The sequence below is a fragment of the Oryctolagus cuniculus genome, chromosome 1 (genome assembly GCF_964237555.1).
Source record: "Oryctolagus cuniculus chromosome 1, mOryCun1.1, whole genome shotgun sequence".
Classification (NCBI taxonomy): domain Eukaryota; kingdom Metazoa; phylum Chordata; class Mammalia; order Lagomorpha; family Leporidae; genus Oryctolagus; species Oryctolagus cuniculus.
In genome coordinates, this window is record NC_091432.1 from 60813922 (window position 1) to 60821668 (window position 7747).

A 7747-nucleotide genomic window follows, 5' to 3' on the forward strand; every position below is an offset into this window, starting at 1 on the left:
TTAAGGATCCCACACACCAATTGTGATGGTGTAACATTTTTCTTATTGTGTCTGGCTTAGCATAAAGTCTTTATTTAAAAGGACTCCCCAAGTGCCTTTGCTCTCTCTCTCTCACTATACTCCCAGTGCTGAATGATGCTTTTTATAATGTATTCTCCTGGGAAAGGGGCCATAGCACCCCAGGCTCTAGCTGCCTAACAGCATCACTACCTCCTGTGAGCGGTGGGTTGGTAAAGAACATAATATAGCTGGTGAAAATAAAATCAGCCCCAGGCCCCTGCAAGAGTCAGTTTAAATGCTGCATCTAGCATCCAGAAACAGCATCTGCACAATCTTCTGAAGCTGGTGAGTCTCAAGTGGGGCCAGGAAATTTCTGAAGAGGCTACTGGATGGTAGAGAGAGTCCAGGAGTCTGCAATGGAAAGGAGATGGAAGGTTTTCGGTGGAGATAGAGTAGATGCCAACCCTACCAAGGTACGTATGTCCTGGTACATGGGTGACTGGCTCAGACTGTCATTTCCTTCAGAGATGAGCCCGAGTCTTCCTATGGTTTGTAGACCAAGCTTTCTGTAGGCTCAAAGACCCCTCTATGTATCATGGCTAGAAGGCCAAGGTGTTATTATTGACTGAGTCAGAATCTTCTTTCTGACCCAGTACAATTTCATCTATGAGCCCAAGTGTCTGCTCCTTTTTCCAGGCTATCATAGCTGGGCTTGTATCATCCATTGTCATTTTGGTTAATTTGGGATCTGTATCATCTTTCCAGGCTTTGGTAAGTCATGGTCGGAAACTTATATTTTTGTTCATTGTTGACTAGAACAAGGAACCACTATGACTGTTTCTTTGTGAATAAGTCTGAGTATGAACTGATGGAACTGGAGGATCAAATATCAAAGCAATGCCCTACATGATCAACAACTTCTCATTTTTTTTTTTTTTAGTTAGGCGGCCTTATAATGGTTAAGGAATTTAAAAGTAACTATTAAAAACAAATGTAAAGTATATTATTGCCTGGAAGAATCTATCACCACAGGAGGTTTGAAAAGAACGTATTTCCCCAACACATTGTTTTCCATTTTATTTGAATGGCAGAGACAGAAAGAGAGAGAGAGAAAAGGAGGGAGGTAAGTAAGGAGAGAGAGAAAAAGAGAGAGAGAAAGAGAGAGAGAGAGAGAGAGACATAGAATCTTTCATCTTCTCATTCACTCCCCTATTGTGTACAACAGCTAGGGCTGGGACAGGCTGAAGTCAAGATTCTGGAATTCCATCCAGATCTCCCATGTGAGTAGCAGTTACTCAAGTACTTGAGTCATCACCTCATTCTTCCTAGGATGCGTATTAGCAGAATGTTGGATCAGAAGAGAAGTAGCTGAGACTTGAAGAGAGCATTGTGATATAGAATGTGGGCATCCCAAGTGGTGACTTTAGCTGATGAACCAAATGCTCACCCCTTCACAGACAGTCTTACCTTCAGTCTTCCTCTGCATTCTCAGACTTTTTTACACTAAATTTCCTTATAGTCCTCCCTACTCTTCAAATGTATGTCTTTTCTATTTTCATAAATACTACCTCTGTTTAGACCTCAATAACTCTTCATTTGGACTATTCAGGATTTTTTGGTCTCCCATCTCCTGTGATTCCTCTTTGACCTCTCTATTGTGGTCCAAAAGTTTGTGGCCTCACAAAATTTGTATGTTGAAATTTTAACACCTTCTGTGATTATATTAGGAAGTGGAGCCTTTGGTAGGTAATTAGGTCATGAGGGCTCATGATTGGGATTAATGGCTTTGTAAAAGTGACTGCAGAAAGAGTGAGTCCCTTCTACCATGGAGAAGACACAATGAGAAGCCACTATCAGTGAAACAGGAATTGGGCCCTCGATGGACTCGAAATCTGCAAGTGCCTTGATATTGCACTTTCCAGTCTCTAGAACTATGAGGAAAAATGCCTATTGTTTATAAGCCGCCCAGTTTATGGTATTTTATTATAGCAGTCCAAATGGACTAAGATGCGCTATATAGCGTATCACCTCCCTTTTTCAAATATTCTGTGATTTGACTCTCTACAGTGTGCAAGACTATATATACTTTCAGAGGGACCTCTATAGATCCTCTCAAGGCTGCCACTGCTGACTTTTCAATATTGCTTCCTGGTGCTCTACCCTCCTGCCTTCTTTCCTCAAAGAACTTAAGATATATTAGCCCCTTACAACTAATCATTAAAACACCCACTTAGGCAAGTCTTTCTGCTCTTACCATTGTCAGAAGGATTGCTCTCATTCTCCCCCAAGGGAATGTTACCACTTTCCTGTAGCCTTCTCTGATACTCTTGTCATGCCCAGTCTCTGGACTTATCAGGACATCAGGAATGATAGCGCTCTTTCATTCTCAGAATAACACCTAGGTTTCATAAGTGAGAAAACTGGGCACCATAAATTTCAATAGCTTTCATGCTTACATAATGAATACAAGATCTATATTTGGAATTTATTTTTGCCTGAGGTCAACTTTTAAATTATATCACAGTTTCTTTTTTTTTTTAAACTTTTATTTAATGAATATAAATTTCCAAAGTACAGCTTATGGATTACAATGGCTTGCCCCCCATAACGTCCCTCCCACCCGCAACCCTCCCCTTTCCCACTCCCTTTCCCCTTCCATTCACATCAAGATTCATTTTCGATTCTCTTTATATACAGAAGATCAGTTTAGCATACATTAAGTAAAGATTTCAACAGTTTGCTCCCACACAGAAACATAAAGTGAAAAATACTATTTGAGTACTAGTTATAGCATTAAATCTCAATGTACAGCCCACTAAGGACAAAGATCCTACATGAGGAGTAAGTACACAGTGACTCCTGTTGTTGACTTAACAAATTGACACTCTTGTTTATGGCATCAGTAATCACCCTAGGCTCTTGTCATGAGTTTCCAAGGCTATGGAAGCCCCCTGAGTTCACTGACTCTGATAATATTTAGACAAGGCCATGGTCAAAGTGGAAGTTCTCTCCTCCCTTCAGAGAAAGGTACCTCCTTCTTTGATGACCCGTTCTTTCCACTGGGATCTCACTCGTGGAGATCTTTCATTTTTTTTTTCCCCAGAGTGTCTTGGCTTTCCATGCCTGAAATACTCTCATGGGCTTTTCAGCTGGATCCGCATGCCTTAAGGGCTGATTCTGAGGCCAGAGTGCTGTTTAGGACATCTGCCATTCTATGGGTCTGCTGTGTATCTCACTTCCCATGTTGGATCATTCTCTCCCTTTTTGATTCTATCAGCTAGTATTTGCAGACACTATTCTTGTTTCTGTGATCCCTTTGGTTCTTAGTCCTATCATTATGATCAATTGTGCACAGAAATTGATCACTGGGACTAGTGAGATGGCATTGGTACATGCCACCTTGATGGGATTGAATTGGAATCCCCTGGTATGTTTCTAACTCTACTGTTTGAGGTAAGTCAGCTTGAGCATGTCCTGAATTGCACATCTCTTCTAATGAAGAACTGGATTAAGGATTCCTCTGGGTTGCCTTTAGAAATCTCTCTTTTTTTTAAATAATAGGTAAAATCCAACAATTTTATGTAGTACAAGCAAGTGGTATTTATCCCACGTAAGCAAGGCTGTCAGCATTTTAAAAAATCAATAAATTGGACATACTACACAAACTGCAAAAATGTTAAATGGTTACATCAACTTTTGTAAAAGATATTTGGCATAAAAAAACTGAGCAAACAAGAAACAGAAGAGAAATTCCTCATCTAGATAAAGAATATCTACCAAAACCAACTTTAATAGTGAAATTGGACAGTTTTCCCTTAAGTTGGGGAAAGGCGGAAGTGTCTTTTTCTCACCACTACTTTTCAATATTATGGTGGAATTACTAGACAGTGCAGTAACACAAAGAAAGGATACAAAATGCATACATATTGGGAAGGAAGACATAAAACTGCTAGCAAATGTCATTATTGCATGTATAGAAAATTCAAAAGTACATCATAAGTACCCCTGGAACAATGTTAGTGTAGCAAAGTGGCGAATTACATGTACAATTTAATTGTTGTTCCATGTATGGGTAAGAGCTAGGATTTGAAATTTAAAAACAAAATTAAGCATCATTTAAAATTGCATCAGGTTAAAAAGCAAATCCCAATCGGTGTCTTTTAACTGGACAGTTCAGGCCATTAACGTTCAATGTGACTAATGAAAAGTGGTAACTTTGCCCTGCCATTTGCCAAAGATAAGTTCTAATATATGCTTTGAATTCCCTGTGATCTTTTGCTGTGAGGTTTCCTTCCTTTATCTTCTTTCATACTGATGACCGTGTTTCTTTGTTTCTGTGTGTAACACATCTTTAAGCATCTGTTGCAGGGCTGGACGAGTGGCGACAAATTCTTTCAATTTCTGTTTGTTATGAAACGTCTTTATTTCACCTTCATTCACAAATGATAGCTTTGCAGGATATAATATTCTGGGCTGGCAGTTTTTCTCTCTTAGTACCTGGGCTATATCTCGCCATTCCCTTCTAGCTTGTAGAGTTTCTGATGAGAAGTCAGCAGTGAGTCTGATTGGCGATCCTCTGAAAGTAATCTGACGTTTCTCTCTTGCACATTTTAGGATCTTTTCTTTATGTTTCACTGTGGAGAGTTTAATTACAACGTGTCGTGGTGAGGATCTCTTTTGGTCGTGTTTATTAGGGGTTCTGTGAGCTTCCTGTACTAGGATTTCTCTGTCCTTCTCCAAACCTGGGAAATTTTCTGCTAATATCTCACTAAAAAGGCCTTCTAATCCTTTCTCCCTCTCCATGCCTTCAGGAACTCCTAGAACCCGAATGTTGGTTTTTTTAATAGTATCCTGAAGATTCCTGACAATATGTTTTAGATTTCTAATTTCCTCTTCTTTTCTTTGATCTGACTGTATCCTTTCCTGTTCTCTCTCTTCTAAGTCCGATATTCTCTCTTCTGCTTCACCCATTCTGTTTGTAAGGCTCTCTATTGTGTTTTTCATTTGATCTATTGAATTCTTCACTTCAGTCACTATCACAGTTTCCTGTTGTACTAATTGTTTCGTTTCATTTTGATTCTTTCTTAATATTTCATTTTCACGAGAGAGATTTTCTATCTTGTCCATTAAGGCTTTATGTAGTTCAAGAATTTGTTTTTGAGAACTTCTTAATGTTCTTATCAATTTTTTGAGATCTGCTTCTTGCATTTCTTCTATGTCATCATCTTCATAATCTTGAATTGGGGTGTCTTTTTCATTTGAGGGCGTCATGGTGACTTCCTTGTTTTTATTACCTCGGTTTTTGCATTTGTTATTTGGCATATTGGAGATATTTGGTTTCTTCACTGTGGTGCTTTTTCTTGTTATACTATGACTCTAGATTAAGTGGACTATCTGTTTTTGATGGAGCCTTAGGGCTTGAGATAGGTGTGGCCTGAGAGCTCTGTTTGGTGTCCCAAAGGTGACACTCCCAGGTTAGGAGTGGTAAATCTCTCTTTCTCTCTCTTTCTTTTTTTGATTCAAAAGGGAAGTAATTCCGCACAGCTGAACGAAGTTGGAGGTAGTTAGCAGGCAAATGATATACCCACAGGAGCCAGAGATCGGAAGCTCTTTCCCAAGGACCACACAGGGAATCTGTTTGGCCCTCAGAGTGGGTTCAAATTCTCCTTCAGTCTCCCACTGGGTTGCCAAAGTTACGGAATTGTAGTGTCTCTGGAGAGTACTCAGGTGAATTCCGTGAGTTCTCTCCCCCACCGTCTCTTTTTTCACAGTCTCAGTTCAGTAGCACCACAAATTTACTAGGTCCTAATCTCCTGTTAATTCGCCCCACCCAGAGTCAGGGTTTTCTGCTAGGCTCAGGGCCGGTGCAGACCTGAGGTCGCTCTGCTTATGACGTATGTCCAAGATGGCGCCTGCTCTTTGTCTTGCTCGCCCTTGAGAGGTGAGCAGAGAGAGAGAAACCCGTGTCCGTACCAGTCACCTTTTTTTTTTTTTTTCTCTCTCTCTCTCTTCCAGTTAGCCTGGTGAACTTTTCCCCCCCGGGGGTCGTTCCCTCTAGTCTCCTCTCTCTGCTTGCCTGCCGGTGTCTCGGGCTATTGAGGTTCGGCTCACCTTGCGTTCCAGCGCTGGTGTGTTGAGTCTGCCGCTGGTGTCCCGAACTGTGGGCTCCCACGCTCTCCACACAGGTCCGCTGTGAATCACGCGTTCTGGAAGAGTTTCTTCTGCTGTTTCCTCCCCTACTCTTCCTTGAACCTGCAGTATCTCCACTTTTATTAAACTATCTCTCCCCGGACTATCAGTGTGCTCCCTTCCTATTCCGCCATCTTGCCCGCCCTCAAATTATATCACAGTTTCATTCATCTATATTTTTCTTTCTCATGGTTCTACGTTTGCCAATATTAGAGTCACAACTATATTATTAATGTTTGCAAGTTATTTTTATCTATTAAGCTCTCAGAAGGTAGTGGTTTTGCTTAATTCATGCTATGCCCTAGTATGCTTAACATGAAGACCAGATACTAAGAATACATTGACTCTTTTCTAATTTGTTCAAATAGGTCAAGTTACTCTGAGGAGGCATACTTGTAAGTATTGGAAAGAAGAAAAAGCCTTCTCAGAAAAGGTGAGTGTGTTTTCTGTACTTCTTATTTCTCAGGTACACTTTGAGTGCCATTTTCCTGATCATATATTTAAGTATAGAGAAGAAGTGATACATAATTGTCCTTACTCCTGTTTTAACCCTGGAATCCCTGGTTTGCTTTAAAATCCTATAATGAATGGAGAATTTTTCTTTTCTACTGCATATATGTCTGGATTGAATAAATACTTTCATTATCTTCCCTGAAAGGTAGAGTCTGATGCATCCTTATACACAAATCAAGCCTCCTAAAGGAGAATTGTCAAAGGGTACAAGGGCAGGATCAGTTCCACCTATATTGATGTATGCCTCCTGCACTACTTCTTATCTTGCCATGACTTTTTGAATCTTTCCTGTTTTTTGGCTATTACAGCCATTACTATTACCAGTATTAGAAGCTGGCCATTTGCACTTTATTTAGAAGTTAGGGGAAAATATAGTAACCTACAAAAGAAGCAGCAGGAATCAAATCAGGTAAGTCTACAAAAAATAGACTTAATGTGCAAGGGTAATTGCAAGGAAGTGTAGACAACTTACTTATCAGGTAAAATGTGTGCCTATATAAGGTTATATTACTAAAACTCATTCACAGACTAGCTTTTATATTATTTTGGTGAATCTCAAATATCTTGCTTACTGTTTCTATATGTACCTAGTTCTTAGTCCTCAAAGACATGTCTTGTGGGAGTTATGGTCTTTTTGGAATTTTTGAGATGCTCTATTTCTTAGGAATAATTTATTAAGTAGTAAAATTAATACTAAAAAATTTAGTTAAGTACAAAGGAAGAAAGAAAACGTTTAGCTTAGACAAGGGGATGGCCTGGTAGTTATCTGAGTTTGTAGCAGTATTCTTTTTTGGATAACTGACCTGGGAGCTCTAGGTGTGTCAAATACATTTGTTTTTCAAATATATATTCCCATCCCAAGTATGAAAAACTAAATCCTTGAAAGATTTCTATGATAGAACTTGCTTGGAAGATAGCAAGAATCGGAAAATTATAGTTTTTGGTTATTCCTAAAAGGGAACAGAAATAATTTATTTCCAGGATGCTACTCAAGAACATCAGTTACCATTTTACTAATAGCAAGACTGGTTTCTTATAAGAGTTA